The 16,756-nt window shown below is 36.8% G+C and overlaps 1 long non-coding RNA gene across 1 annotated transcript; it reads left to right on the forward strand.

The window, feature by feature from the left end:
• The first annotated feature begins 2,576 nt into the window (after positions 1–2,576).
• LOC139040263 (uncharacterized) lies at positions 2,577–16,118 on the forward strand. Its single transcript, XR_011494430.1, has 3 exons — positions 2,577–2,712; positions 12,462–12,645; positions 15,803–16,118. It is a non-coding gene; the product is annotated as an uncharacterized lncRNA (long non-coding RNA).
• The last annotated feature ends 638 nt before the right edge of the window (positions 16,119–16,756 follow it).

Below are 16,756 nucleotides of genomic sequence, written 5' to 3' on the forward strand. Positions count from 1 at the left end.
TCACTGACTGGGAGAAAATATTTGCAAAACACGTATCTGAGAAAGGGCTTGCATCCAAAATATACAAAGAACTCTTAAAACTCAACAATAAGGAAACAAACAACCCAGTTTATAAATGAGCAAAAGATCTGAGTGAAAAACTCAGTAAAAAATATAGATAGATAGTAAATAACATATGAAAAGATCCTCAACATCGTATGTCATTAGGGCACTGAAAATTAAAACAACAGTGAGATATTACTATATTCCTGTTAGAATAGCTAAAATCCAAAAACAGTAACAACACCAAATGCCAGCAAGGACATAGAATCGCAGGAACTCTCATTCATTTCTTCTGGGGATGCAAAACGACACAGCCACTTTGAAGGACACCTTGTCTTTTACAAAGCTAACTGTAGTCTGACCATATGATCAAGCAATCATGCTCCTAGGTATTTACCCAAATGATTTGAAAGCTTACGTAAGCACAAAATCCTGCACATGGATGTTTATAGCAGCTTTTTTTATAATTGCCAAAACTTGGAAGCACCCAAGATGTCCTTCAGTGGGTGAATGGATAAATAAACTCTGATACATCCAAATGATGGAATATTATTCAGCACAAAAAAGAAATGAGCTATCAAGACATGAAAAGAAATGGAGGAAACTTAAATGCATATTACTGAGTGAAAGGGGCCAATCTGAAAAGGCTACATACTGTATGATTCCAACTATATGACTGAAAAAAGGTGAAACTATGGAGAAGTAAAAAGATCAGTGGTTTCCAGGGGTTGGAGAGAGGAAGGGATAAACAAGCAGAGCACAGAGGATTTTTAGGGCAGTGGAAATAATCTGCATAATACATAAAATGGCACAAAGACGAGTCACAAATTAATGTATTAATCAGTAAATAATGGAAGAAAAATTTCACTTAAAAAAAATAACCCTTGGGACTGGTCCAGTGGCACAGCAGTTAAGTTCACGCACTGTACTTCAGTGGCTTGGGGCTCACCAGTTTGGATCCTGGGCATGGACCTACTACCCACCACTTACCAAGCCATGCTGTGGCAGGCGTCCCACATATAAAGCAGAGGAAGATGGGCAAGGATGTTAGCTCAGGGCCAATCTTCCTCAGCAAAAAGAGGAGGATTGGCAGCAGATGTTAGCTCAGGGCTAATCTTCCTCAAAAAATAAATAAATAATTAAATAACTCCCAAATGATACAATAAAGTGAATTCTAGATGTCTGAATATTTTCTTTGAAAGGAACAAAAGAAGAAGAATTTTAAAGTAGAAGAATATAATGAAATAGTTTACACTCTTACTAAATTATTCTACTGCAAGGAATCTAGATATAAGACACAAACAAAGGTATGAAAAAAATTTATATGTATGATATTGTCCATTTTAGCAACATAGGCAATAAGGGATAACTGGAAACAGCCAAAGTGTCTTATAATAGGGGAATGGTTGAATAAATGTTGACAAACCCATAGTTCATAATACTATACAATCATTAAAAACATGAAGATGCTTACACAAGACTGAACGAGAATGAAACATCCTAACACCTGTGTTGTGTTTCCTGGTTGTAGAGAATAAATAGTTTTATTTGCCTCTTTCCTGTGTTTTCCAAATGTTCTAGGAAGCATATGCATTATTTTTCCAATCGAATTACAATAATAAATAATATTTTAAGTTTAAGAGATAATGAATGCCTAAATTATAGCAGTGGCAGAGGGGATAGATTAGAGAAAAATAGTATGCATGTTAATACAGACTAGAATTTTGGGATCGTGAGGCTATTGGAATGGGGACCAAGAAAGATAAAGAAGTACAAAAATAACTCTAACATTTTCAGCCAGAGTAACTGAAAGGATGTTGAAATTTTAAATACACACATAGACACACACGGATTTATTATTTCATTCATTTTAGAAGTAATAAATAATGTGTGGGGTGAGAACTGTTAATTCTTTGAATTTGAGTTTGCGAAGTCATTGGCATATTCAGGTGAAATACTGCACAGGCCTTTAAAAATTCTATTCAAAATTCTATTATTATTCATAATATAAAATACATAAAATCTGTGATGGGATTTCTATACAGAATTTAAAAATAGGACTGTATCATACTTTTCCCTTCAGGATATTATAAAAACTTTGCCTATCATTTTATATCATGTGCATTGATTTCATTCTGGCTAAAAGATCTTGAACCTCTCAGATATTTGAGAACAGAATCTCCACTGAGCTCCTCCACGGAGGACCCCATGAAGTCCATTCCCCTGACCCCGGCCAGCATTTCGGACGTGTACCTCAGAAAAAGCACTACCTCACAGCAGTTGTAAGGTTTCAAAATCAGTTTTAGAATTCAAAACACGAACAGAATATCAATAACGTTGAGAAATGTGTTTCGAATTAAAATAGAAATTTGAAAAGCCTCAAGTCAAGTTGAAACAAGTGACCGGTGGACTTCATTTCGAATGCAGAAAGAGGATCTGCTTCAGCTATCATCAATGCAAGATACATAGTTAAACTGTAGCATTTCTTTTTTCCTAGTGGAGGCACATTTTTGATAACTGAAATAGTGCCTTTGGGATTTAATCCAAAATGGCAGCTGTTATGTAGCCAATCCAAGGGGAACAGAAATCCCTGAGAAATTGCAAGGCAGCTGCTGCCTTCGGAGAAATTGCGTCAGAGATCTCCGCGTGGTACAGAGACGCCAGTTAGAGGTGAGTTGCAAAAAAGACCACCTATTGTTCCATGTAAAGTGAGGGGCCTTTTACTTTTTCCTAGAAAACCTTGTTGTGAATAATTTTATAGGATTTAGGTTTCCGAAAGATCTAAAACCAGAGTGAAGATTGCAGCAAACGGAACCGAGGTCTTCATTTGAGGTAACATCCGAACAGAATAAATTTAAACTTGGAGAATAGGATGAGCAAAACCTTGTGTCTTCAGAGGACAAAAGATTCTCATTTCTTACGCTGCAAGCAGAATTTAAAAGAACTCTCCTTCTGCCGATCGCCTGAATCAAATTTAATGGAGTTTTGCCAAGACAGTCAGTAACAAGCAGTATGTTTTGAAAAATATTCCAAAAGCCCCACTTGAAAAGGCATGTGCCCTAAGAACTGCTTAAGAGCTCGCCACGTCCACAAAGCAGAGCCTTGACATCTGCTGAAGATCGTTATTTGCTAGTTCTTTTTATTTCAATCAGGAAATAATAATAATAGTAACAATAATTAATCTTTAGTGTCTGTCATGTATTTGGTGCCAAGTGCAAGAGGATTATTAAGAAATGTAAGATTTAATTGCTGCTATGTGAGCGTGTGTGCGTGTGTATGTTATGCATAAATTATATGTATAATAATGCAGGCACACATATATATACATACATGAACTTACGGTAACAAATGAGGGGTACAATAATGCTTTTGGAAACATTTGAAGGAGGGAAAGACAGTTCTATTTGAGTGAAGTCACCAGCTGAACACTGAAGATCGAAGAGGGATTTATTAGACCTAAAAACCTTGGGAGGCACATTCTGGGGACAGATATAAAATGTACGCCTGGTAGCAATGGTGCACCAGTTTGATAAGAACAAGGCTGCTTTTAGGAAATGGTGAGCCGTGCATCATAAAGGTCAGTTGAGGTCATATTGCCAAGGACATTGTGAGTGGGACTCAGAAGTCCGACTTTTAAAGACAATAAAAAGTTATTTGAAAGTTTTACGTAGAATTTCAGCATGATGAAAATGAGTCCTTCTGTAGTCTCATACTCAAAATTTTTCAGTTAGAAAATTCCAGTAATTACTATCACTAACTTTGCTCAGCCTATGTGTTTTTATTAAAGTTACATGAAAATAAGACTAAAGTGGACTCTTCTTCTGTGATTCCTCAAACCAAGCCCCGCGAATGTGGCCTGTGAATGGATACTGGAATATTTCCAGATGAGCATTCTCATTAGACTGCGGAAAATCCTCCAGTGGGGGAAGGGACTAACTAAAAGGAGACAAGAGACAGCAGAGAAAAGAAAGCTAATTATTAAAATCACATAACGTTTTAAAGTCCTATATTCAGTTGGTATCTCAACTCTACATTATAAAAATGAGACCAGAAAAGTTGTTCATTTATCATCCCCTGTATTTCCCTTTCATAATGTGTTCATACTTGTGTCTGTTAATTTGTCTTATTAATAGTTGTACTCCAGCATTTTCCAGTGTCTGACATTTAATAGGCACTTAGTCAACATGTTGAAAGAATAAATCAAAGCAACCGACATTAGATTTCAACACTGTGCATTGTGAATGTGGACAACTCTTAAACAGTCTTTAGGCCACATGTATCTTCAGTGAGTGTTCTAGAATATTTTTCCAAACATAATTACTTTTTCAAGGTAGTGCCTAAGCAAGAATTTTAGTTCTAGGAGTCCGTAAAATTCTGGGGAAAGGTCAAATGGTTTATAATAGTTCTTGGGGATCAGGATTTGGGATGTGTCTTCAATTTTCTAAACAGGGCTTAACTTTATAAGAAGACTCTTGGGGGCCAGTCCCATGGCATGGTGGTTAAGTTCAGCGCACTCTACTTTGGCAGCCCAGGTTCAGGGGTTGGCATCCTGGGCACAGACCTATGCTACTCATCAGCCATGCTGTGGCGGCAACCCACATATAAAGTGGAAGAAGATTGGCACAGATGTTAGCTCAGGGCTAATTTTCCTCAGCAAAAAAAGAAAGAAAGAAAACTCTTGGTGACTCTAGCGACATTATCATTGTTGTCAGTGACCAACTTGTATCACTTAGATCTTTCAGTGTGCTTTAACAGGTTTCCAGCTGCCAGTATCTGCAACTCTGTGTGTATAATTGTTTTCCTCCTCAGAAACCGTAAAGGCTGTTCCACTTGTGTTAGTGACAGACCAGAAGTGCCAGGGAATTAACATCCATGGAAGCAGTCAAGAAGCAAGGAATAAAAGTTGATTCATAAATCACTGACACGTAAACCATTCCCCTCACCCCTCAGAGTTTCCCTGTGGGATAAGCTCCCATCACCACTCTGATAGGTGACTTAACACATCTTTTATTCATTGCCTTCTATTTCTTATACTACTTCCCTACTCTCCTATCCATGTGTCCACAGACCTTAAAATTAAATAATTTTCACTCAAATATTTATCTGAAGTTCTGCTCATTTGGAAACCCAGACTAATACAGCAAGAATTTGGGAAGCCCTTGATCAAGGTTTCCTTCCTAGGCTAGTCCAGGAGATTCATATCTAAATCATGAGCTGGAAATGCAATGGCCACTGAAAATTCACAAGGCTCTGTGTTCCACTTCTACCCTCTCTGCTGGTTTGAGTCTTTGTTTGGGTATCTTGGCAATAGAAATATGTTATGTCTCTTCCTTCCTCAAATGAGGCCTCTGAAGAATTCCAGCTTATTGCTTCACAAAAAAACCATTAAAACTAACAGAGAAACAATGATCTTCAACTCAGATATCATGTGGAATTCAAATTTTGTGAAATTATATAGATATTTCCTCTAACTATTATGAGGAATCTGCCACATTGATGATCTAATGTATTTTTTTCTCTCATTTTTCTGTGGCTCCAAGTGCTAATGAGAATGAGGGAACGGATGATGTGATGGAAATCTAAAATGTGATGGAAAACAAGAATTGTAAGAAAATCAGTTTTCGTAATTAGGTGTGACTTTCAGAAATCAATCTTCCCATACCCCCAAGGAATATAAGTGTTAACTTCTGCATATTTTTTTCTGTATCTACAAAAATTTTGGATTTAGTGTTCAGAAGTTAGAGTCATTCAGAATAATGGCAATGGGGCACAACTTACAAATTCTCCACCGTGAAATCTTAAAGCATTAAGATGGCTCAAGGTAGTTCAGAAAGCTTGCTAACATCTCCAAATCCCACTGAAATTAAAGATTAGAAACTTTTAAAATAGAACCTAGAGAATTGCAAAAACAAAGAAATCCGGAGCAGGGGTTGGAAATGAACCCGAAATATTGATGGATTGTGTTTTGATAGAATGCAGATAGGACCAGAGTGACAAGGTACACTGAGAGCAAGGGTTGTCGAAAAAAATCACAGCCCATGGAGGAGCGTATTTTTTTCTAGCAGAACTGAGAGATGAGATGTGCAGAGAATGGAATAGTTTGAGGGATAGTGTTCCATGTATTGAATTTAAAATAATTTTTTTGTGTGTGTGAGGAAGATTGACCCTGAGCTCACATCTGTTGCCCGTCTTCCTCTTTTTGCTGGAGAAAGATTGTTGCTGACCTAACATCTGTGCCAATCTTCCTCTATTGCATGTGGTATGCTATCATAGCATGGCTTGATGAGCAGTGTATAGGTCTGTGCCTAGGATCCGAACTGGCGAATTCTGGGCCACTGAAGTGGAGCACACAAACTTAATCACTATGTCACTGGGCCGGCCCCAGGATAATTTTTTAATGATGTCACACTGGGTCAGAATTTGCTATAATGCAAAGAATGCATTTTCTATATTTTTGCGTGATTGAGATATGCATTAAATGAGTAGTTCAGGGCACAGGCATCATATGTTTGAATGCGACCAGCTCCTCGGTATGTGCAGGTTAGGTAACTTCTCTGTACCTCTGTTCCCTCATCTAAAAGATATTGACAACTTAAAGTTTCTGGCAGAGAACAAATGAGTTCAGATATGTAAAGTACATAGATCAGTGCTTGGCAAATAAAAAGCACTCAATTATGTTAGATTTTTTTATTATTGTCCCAAGATTTATCTGAGCTCCAAATTTCTGAACACAGCCGACCTCTGGACATTTCTACTTTTGTGTCTGAAAGGCATCTCAAACTGAACAGAGTCCCAAGGAAATTCATGATTGTCCCTTCAAATGTAGGTCAAACTTCAATGTTCCCTCTCTCAGTGAATGAAATCCCCAGACTCCTATTTCTACTAGTCAGAAATCAGGGACTTATCTTTGGCACCTCCATCAATCTCACTTGCTATGTCCAATATATCAGCAAATTCTACCAATATTACCTTTCAGATAGATCCCAAACCTTTCCATTTCTTTCTATGTCTTCCCGTGGACATATGAATTCTGGAGTACAGTAATAACCTCCTAACAGGACTTATGCCATCAGCGCTGACTCCACCCCGTTCACAGGAATAGAAGAATTTATTTGAAATGAAAATCAGATATGTAACACTTTTCTATGGTATCTTTGTTTGCTCACCGTTCCTCTCAGGGTTAAGATCGAAATCATTAAGCAAACTTCACACAATCTGACTCCTACCTACAGCTCCAATCACACATTATGTTTACCGCTTTCCCTTACGGTGTCCCACCCCCCTTATTGAGTGTTTAAGGATGCTAGTCCCTCAGTCTAGCATGCTACCCTTCCCCTTCAACCTACTCATTTGTCCGATTGCACTTTATCACTGCTCAGAGCAGTTCTTCCTGACATTCCAAGTGAAGTTCCTCTTTTATAAACTCACAGCACTGCGAACTTTACCTTCCTACCATTTATTACAGTTATAGTCTTTTTTCTTCTTTAATTTTTCAATTCTTAAAATAATTTTAAATTTAAATATAATTTTTATTAGTTTAATTTTTTCTTAATCATTTAATGAATATGCACTTGCTGTTAACCACAGCAACCAGAACGCTGCGTGATGTATAGTAAGCACTTGTGTGTTTGTTGAATAAATAAATAAGAATGACTGAATAAATGGAATGTTCACACAAAGTGCCATAGAACTTCTTGAGTTCACATTTATAGATGTAGAAGAGTAAGCAAATGGGCAATGTACTGATTAATGAAATATTACAGATACCCTTGTATGACCAGCATGTGGACCAGGAAACCAGAACCACAGAGACTACCTGGTACTCCCTTCCAGTCTCTACACTCATTCTTCTTCCCAAAGATAACCACTAGCCTCATTTTAACAACTGAGGTGAAGTTTTTTTAAAACTTATATAAATGGAATCAGAAGTACAGTTTCTTTGTTCTTTTTAGGTATGCTTTCTGGTGAGGAAGGTTGGCCCTGAGCTAACACCTGTTGCCAATCTTCCTCTTTTTTTTTTTTCTCCCCAAAGCCCCAGTGCATAGTTGTATATCCTAGATGTAAGTCATTCTAGTTCTTCTACATGGGGTGCTGCCACAGCATGGACACGAGTGGTGTGCAAGTCCACACCCAGGATCCCAATCAATGAACCCTGGGCCGCGGAAGTGGAGCATACGCACTTAACCACTAGGCCACAGGGCCAGCCCCAATGTCTGCTTTTTTCAACTCAGCATTATGCTGTGAGATTTATCCATTCATTTCATTTCTGTGTAACATTTCATTGTAGAACCAGGCCACATTTTGTGGTATACACCATTTGATTGTTTCCATTTTCCAGCTATTATCAATAATGTTGGTATGAATATCCCTCTAGCTGCGTTTTGAGTATGCATATACATTTCTTTTTTGTATGTGCTTAGAAGTGAAATTGCTGTGTCATAGGATACACATATGTTCAGATTAAATTAAGCACTGACAAATAATTCCAAGGTGGCTGTGCAATTTACACCCATGTGCAGTGGATGAAAGTCCAATTGCTCCATATCCACACTTTGATATTTTCTGTCTTTTTCATTTTACTGTGCTGGTGGCTATGTGGTAGATTCAATTTTTCGTTCACCTGGTAACTAATATCTTTTCCCATATTTATTGGCTATTTAGATAATTTATTTTGTGAAATATATATTGAGTTTTTTTGCTGCTTTATCCAATGCATTGCCTGCTTTTTTCTTAGTGATTTGTAGGAATATTTCATATATTCGGAATCTAAATCTTTTATAAAATATATGCACTGAAATATTGTCTCCCTACCTCTTACTTGCTTTTTAAGTCTCTCAATTCTGTGCTGATGAATAGAAGATCTTTCCTTTCATAGACTCCAATTCATCAATGATTTCTTTTATGGTTAATGCCTTATTGTCCTATTTAAGAAAAATTTGCCTGTACCAAAATCGTGGACTGGTTCTCCTGTTTTCTTCTAAGAGCGTTATTATTTTACCTTTTATATTTAGTCCTATAATCCTCTGTGTGTAGGATGTGAAGTAGAAGTCAAGATTTACTTTTTCCCATGAGGATACACTATTGATCCAGCACCATTTATTAAAAAGAACTTCTTTACCAACTGTACTGCAGAGCCACCTTTGACATAATTGAGACTATATATACATAGGTCTGTTTCTGCATTCTCTTGTTCTGTCTCTGTTCTATTTTTCTATCTTTGTTGGAATTACCCCCGTCTTAATTACCATCACTTTATAATAAGTATAAATATCTGGCAAATCCTCCAGCTTTGTTATTCTTCAATATCATCTTAAATATTCTAGTTCATTTGCGTTTCCACATGAATTTTGCAATCAGCTTTTTAATTTCCACCACAAAAATCCCCATTTTTATCTAGGTTATATTGAATTTGTAGGTAAATTTGAAGAGAACCGACATTTTTCTGACACTAAGTCACACAATTTATGACTATATTCCTTCACTTACTTAGATGTTCCTCATATATAGCTTTTAGTATATATGTCATGTTCACTTTTCATTAGATTTGTTCCCAGAAATTTAACATTTTTGGTGTCATTGTAAATTGTGTCTTTTAAAACTCATTTTCTATTTTTTGTTGCTGGTATGTAAGCACAATTATTTTTAGTTTATTGGTTTTGTATGCAGTGACCTTGCTAAATTTATTAATCTAATAGCTTATAATAAATAATTTCATATTTTGTATGTGCACAAATATTTTTTATAAGTAGTGTTTTTGTATTTCCTTAACTATATCTGTCTATCTATCTATCTATCTATCTGTCTGTCTATCTCGTGCCTTATTTCCTTCGCTACTCCAGGCAGTACAGAATTGAAAATCATGGTGACAGTGGTAATCTTTGTCCCCTAACTTAGAAAGAGTGCTTTAAATATTTCACCCATGTTTACTGTGGGTTTTCTGTGAATATCTTTTATCACATTAAGGAAATTCTCTTCTATTACTAGATTTTGAGAAGCTATTTAAATTTATGAATGTGTAGTTGAATTTAACAAATGCTTTTGCTGTATTGGTAGAAATGATAAAATAATTTCTCCCTTTTTTCTGTTAACATGACAATAAAATAGTTTGACTTCTCAATGTTAAACTACAGTTTGATAACTGAATGTTAAACTCATGTCATCGTGATTATTATCATATGTATGACATATATACATCATGATTATCATATATATTATATATCATAGTATTACATAGTACTGTATATCATATATCTTGTCATATATATCTACAACTGGATTGATGTGCTAATATTTGTGTCTATGATAATCTCATCTAGCAAATATTTATGAGAAAGATTGTTGTATAATTTCCCATTCTTGTAACGTCTTCGCCAGATTTTGGTGTCAAGATTATGTGACCTGTTAAAATGAGTTAGGAAGTATTTTCTCTTTTTCTTTTCTTTTCTCTGAAAGCATTTGTAAAAGATTGCTATGATTTCTTCCTTAAATGTTTGGAAAAATTTTCCAGTCACTCGATCTGGGCCTGGAGTTCCTTTTTATGAGATTTTGGATAACAAATTCTACTTCTTAAATAGTTCTAGGCACATTCACGGTTGCTTTTCCTCTTGTATTGCATGAGTTTTGGTAATTTGTGTTCTTCAAGGAATTTGCCTACTCCATTTACTTGGCAATTTTATTGGCATAAAATTATTTGTAATAGTTATAATTATGGGGTTTTTTGCCTATAAGACCTGTAATGATGTCCTCTTTTCAGTTCCGGTATTAATAATTTGTGTTTTCTCCCTTTCCTTCTTTCTCTCATAATCAGTTTTATTAGAAGTTTATAAATTTTATTACTTTTTCCAGAAAAACAACTTTTCGATTTGCTAATTTTGCTCAGTGAATATTTGGTTTTATATATACTCTTACATAAATAATCCCCTTCTTTTATGTTACTTTGCTGGGTTTTTTGTTCATTTGTTTTGTCTTCAAGCTTCTTGAAAATGAGGTTTCTCTCTAATATCTGCATTTCAAGCTTTGCTACATCTTATAGTTTGACACATCAACCTTTATTTTCTTTCAGTATAAATATTTTCTAATTTTTGTTTTGTTTTTGTTTTTCTTTTGGCCACAGGTTGGAATCAGTTGGAGAGTTTCTGGGTTATTTATGTTATCCTTAGCTGTGTCTGATCTGTTGTTATACCTTTATGTTGGTTTCTTAATTTTAGATATTATACATTTCGGTTCTAAAATTTCAATTTGATTTTTGTGGATTCTGTTACTGTTGTAAAATACTGTGTCTTTACTTTCATATTATTCACCTTTTCCTCTATATTTCTGAACATATTAATAATAATTTATGACCAAAAATAAAAGAAAAAACAAACAATAGAAACAAACCCAGAGTGATCCAGAAACTATCATTAGCTGACAAAGATTTTTAAGTAGCTAAAATTAATATGTTTAAGAGAGCATAAAATAGAGTCCTGGAGGGAGAGGAGAGAGAAAATGTGACAGAGTAAGTATTTGAAGAGAAAATGGCCAAAAAAAGACATCAACTTATAAATTCTACTCTTTCCCTTCTTTGATAAGACCTTTATTTAGAATTGAGTTGATTTCTACCCATTCACTGAAAGAAGAACACTTTTTAAATTAAGTTCCCTGTGAAGTCATCTGATATCATTCACAACTGCAGCAAATCTTTTGGCCTTTAAGCAAAATATGACAGATGAGCTCAAAATAAGTGTACAAAGGCAATTCAGAACACAGGGTGAGAATACGGAGGAATAGAGTGGCAGGTGCTCTTGGATCGGGAAGAGGTAATGAATCGTAGGAAGGAGTATAGAATAGGAGTATATAGTCATATTTTCTGCTTCTAAAACTTGGATCTATCTAGTACAAAAGTCTGTTAAATGGAACTTTCCCTGCAGGGTGATTTGGTGCCTAACTCCCAAAGCTGAAATTAGGAAAACATTAAATACTTCACTTTCTAAAAAGATCCACCAGTGTTGGACGTGTTCCTTTGATCTTAGTAACAGGCAACTGGATCTGCCCTGCTATCCCAAATTTCACCCCAGCACCCTCTCTCTTCACTCCTTCTTCTCCAATTTCCTCTGTCTTCTCCAATGCATCTACTGAAGAAGGGAGATGAACGTGTTAGAATTGCAAAGAGGTCAATGTTTATGCAAGAATAGCATTTTCTTGCTGTATTCCACCAAACCTAATAAGAGAAGACTTCAAAGGAATCGCTCTAGGAATAGAGAGCATCTGCATGAACTGATCTCCTTTTGCCCAGATTGATTTCCTATGCGGATATACTCTGGTATTGACATTAGAATGACTTATGGTGAGAAAATTCTAGGGAGAGTTTTGGCAGGTATGCCCTAGAAATTTTCAGGAGTACATGAACATAGAGATGTATGCCTGTGTCTCCATTTTAGATCTTGAAAAAGCAGAAGGCTTATGTGCTTAGCCATAAGCAGAGGGATGGCAAATGACCATGTGTGTTGTGCCTGAGGAAAAGAGGATTTCCATCACCACCAACTCACACACCAGACCCCCTTGGTGCAGATGGCATAGAAGAGGATTTCTGTAGTTCTTATGACTTTACATGGAACATGGAAGGTAAGGGGTGAGGTATGAACCACAGGACTACGAAGGAAGTTACCAACCCAGTTAAGAGATACCCAGTCAGATCCCTGGAGGCAGATAGTGGTATTGATCACCTACAGAGGCCAAAAGTAGACGTGGCCACCCGTCTATAGGTATCTGTTGCCTTCTATCCCCGTCCCTTCTGTTAACACTGGAGGAATTGCTCCAAAAAGGGAGAGGAGGAAAAAGAATGAAAAGTTAGACTACTTTCTCCTTTAATCCAAAGTGCTGGATTGGGAAAAGAAGTGAAAATATAGACCACAGTACCTGTCTACTCTATCTCCACAAGCTCTACCATCCTGGAGGGGTAGAAAGCATGTGAATCAAACATGAGACCAGAGTTGTTAATTCAATTTCACTGGATTTTCAATTATTTATCTTAACCAGAAAGGTATGGGATGTGTTCAAGATGTTGCATTGTTACCATGCAGAGATTGGCAGAAAAAAAAATCATTTTATGTTTATATCCCAATAAATTCAGACTTACCAATAAACCAGTTACACATGTTTCTATGTGACTTTGCCTTTCTTCCTTGGTTACTGATAAATAAAGACTATTATAAAAGAGCTCGGCTAAGAAAATTTGGAATTTCTTGTGTCTTGTGTTCCCTAAATAATTTACCTTGTTCTCTCAACCTTTCAAAGTCTTCGTGTGCATGTGTGTGTGAGCATGCAGGCATGTGCACAATGTGTCTAGGCTTTAAAATTGTACTTAGTGGAAAGAACAGGGAAAAGTCTATCTACTGCATTTTCCCAGAAGCTGAGGTCTGAATTATATTTTTAGAAGAAGTTGTGGAACTTAAAAGTCAGGTATGCTGTTTATTCTCCATTTGCCCCTCCTGAAAAATTATCTGTACTAATTTTTGCCCTAGAAATTTGTCCTCTACAAATGGCAACACCCGTGCCTCCGTGCCCTCTGGCTTCCCACTGGGGTTAGCCATGGAATGCATCTGCAAAATACTGGAAGTCCATAGATGAAGGCTGTAGGGGTATTAATCTTCTTCGCTCACTTGCTGCCAGGCCACGATTCTAGCAGTGACTCCATTCTTCTACCCATGGTCACCACACCTTCTGGGTATCAGTAACCTCACTCACTACTCCTGCATAGGGGAGTAAAAAGCCCAGGGCCCATAGCATCTCCTCACATTTGTTCCTGCTATTTTCACATCCCTTGTTAGTCTCCTTAGCCCTACCCAGACCTGTATAATTACTGCCTTCATAAAACTCTCTTCAAACATATGTTTCCTGCGGGGAACCTTACTGATCTACCAAGAGATTGGTTTTTTTTTTCCTCTGCTTCTCTTTGGGGCAATTGAAGGTAGTGTCCAGCAGCTCAAGTTGGTGTTGGTCATATGCAAACAAGAAGTGAGGAAAAGCATATTAGTTAATATCCTCCAATAAATCTGTCACTGTATACATGCCTAGGCCTCTTTTTTCAAGGTTCAGCTGGTTCCCATGTGATCATTGACTAACTTAATCATGTGAAGATCACAAGGGTCATGGAGAAATATTGGTAAACCATTCTCAGTTAAACATTGGGGAAACCTTGCTCAAATTAACCTTGTTGAAACAGTCTTAATTTTTATAGCTAGACAAATATACAGTTACCAATACAGATGAAGATGTAGAAGATATAGATAGAAATATATTTAGTATTCATTAAGGAGCTGAGCTTTTTGCTTTTGTCTAAATTCTCCAGATATTCCCATGGATTCCTCTATGCATTTTTCTATTTTTCCAATGAAGAATGCTCTATTGTTTTCTCCTTTGATAAGATTTATTTTGAAAAGTATTTTACAGACTTGTCATTTTCCTAGTTCTCGTCTGTAGAATTCATTTGGTCACCAAGATCTCCTATCCTTCTGCAAAATCTATTCTCTTCTTGTCCCAGAGATAAAACCACTTTGCTGAATACAGCAATGGGCAACTTATAAGGAGATTTTAATGCATACATTGGCTCTAGTTCATATAAATGGTCTTCTGATAATGTGTACTTTGTGTCCAGCTGATTTTCATCTTAGGTAATGATGGGATTTTCATCTTTGGTAACTAGAGGAACTGAAACATAGTGCCAGATTAAAGTGTAAAACTGACGCTAAGAACTTTGGCCAAACCAGTGAAACTAGTGAAATCCTCATTCATTTGGAATCTGTCTGTGTGCACAGCCTCAGTTCAAGTAGAGGACACTGGTGAGTTATCAACAGAATACATAGTGAAAGCGAGCTGGTTGCCACATAACCATTGGATTTCAAAAGGATACTCTGAGCCTAATTCTGTGAAAGAAGAACTTATAAAAGTAAGTTTGGAAGGTTGAAGAGAACAATCTGAAAGACCCAAGAGGCTTGCATTTCTATTTTACTTACGCTACCCAACAAACTTGAATTTGGCTGGGTCTCTTAACTTTTCAATCTGAGATCTTTTCTTTTAAAAGCTCTCCTTAATTATACCCATTGCAATTTTTTATAAAGAAAAATTCCAACAGCAAATGTGTAATCATCTTAATTTTAGCCCAAAAGTTAGAGTGATATTGTTTATACGTATTACCACTTTGTATTTTGTGGAATTTGGAGACTTTTTATGTACATACAACAGATGGAACCCACAACATTATCCATCCATTGGTGTCATTTGGCAAACCTAAGTGTATTCTAAATTTTTAAATAATGCGATGGAGTGATTAGTGGATTTAGAGATATATATGAAAAAAGTCATCACTTCTGAAAGCTTAAAGTCTTATGTTTGTCATAAGCTTTTAAATGTAAAAAAAAGTAGACAAAGAAACATGACAAATGAGTGTAAATAACATTAACTGTTTCTGAGACTGGAGTTGCTCAGGAAGAATTCCTAGCAAATGTAGCCTTATCTTTACATGGGAAGACATTGAAATAGAGAAAGAAAATGAGGCAGGATATTTCATGTCTATGGGGTATTTGAAGAATTGCAAGGAGGGCAATTTAGAGGAGATCACTCCTGACACTGAAGCTGAAAGGAACACTGAGGTTTGTTGCTTGTTGCGGGGCTCTGCAGAGCCTGAGGTTGTCACCAACTGGTTGCCCTGAGGCACTCAAGGGTGGGTTTGGATATTTTCACTGTTTTACCAAATTGTTCTTTTTTCTTCTATTATGTCAAGGAGATGCAATCACCAACCTCCCTGAACCAGACCAAGCCTCACCAGGAGAGCTATGCCTGTGACCTTTGCCTTATTTTGAATGCTAAGATCTCTCCAGGAGGAGCTGAGGCCTTGTTACCTTAAGCTGCACTGTAGGTGGAAGCATGTTTCCCAACTGCGCCTGCGCAAGCAAATACCCAACTCTCGTATTTGAATATTCATTCCCCATTCGAAATTAATGTCCCTGCTTCCCTTTGTTCGGGGATGCGCCATGACTCTGGAAGTGATTCCTCATGGTCTCCTGTTTGCTGCAAATACACTTTACTTGGTGAGACAACTACTTCTGGTGGAGAGTCTGATTTAACTCGCCGGGAGGGAACCCACTTTGGTTTGGTAACAAGGTGATGCAATTCCTTAAAAGCGAGAGAATGGAAGCCAGAACCAGTTCTGGGCCTGGATCCTTCACTAACTAACTGTGTGACCTGTAGTAATTCACTTAGTCTCTCTGGGCATTCGTTTCTCCTTTTTGTTGAAGAGAATGGACACTGGATTAGATATATATTAAGATCTCTTTTTAGCATTGAAATTGTACTATTCGATACATTTTCCAGGGATAGGTAGGAGGTAATTAAGAGTTTTGAATTGGGAAGTAATGAGATGAAAATAGCATTTCAAGAAAGTAAATCTTGTCTTACTCTGCTGGGTGTGTGAACAAGGAGAGCCTGGTGCAAAGGAGCTATGATTTAGGCCTCAACAATTCTTATTTATTGTTTTAGCCATTGGTGAAAGGAAAATAAAAATATTTCCTCTGAGGTCACTTCCCATCACATTTTGGAATAGGGGACACCGAAAGAAGCTTGCTTCTTTTAGATGTTTTCTCCTTTGCCATTTGGTTTTTAAACGAGGGCCTTTATTCCTTGGGGGAATGCAGCCCCACTAACACGCAAAAAGTATTCAAGACAATTTGTTCCTGTG

Source organism: Equus asinus, chromosome 15 (assembly GCF_041296235.1).
Source record: "Equus asinus isolate D_3611 breed Donkey chromosome 15, EquAss-T2T_v2, whole genome shotgun sequence".
In the NCBI taxonomy this organism is placed as follows: Eukaryota; Metazoa; Chordata; class Mammalia; order Perissodactyla; family Equidae; genus Equus; species Equus asinus.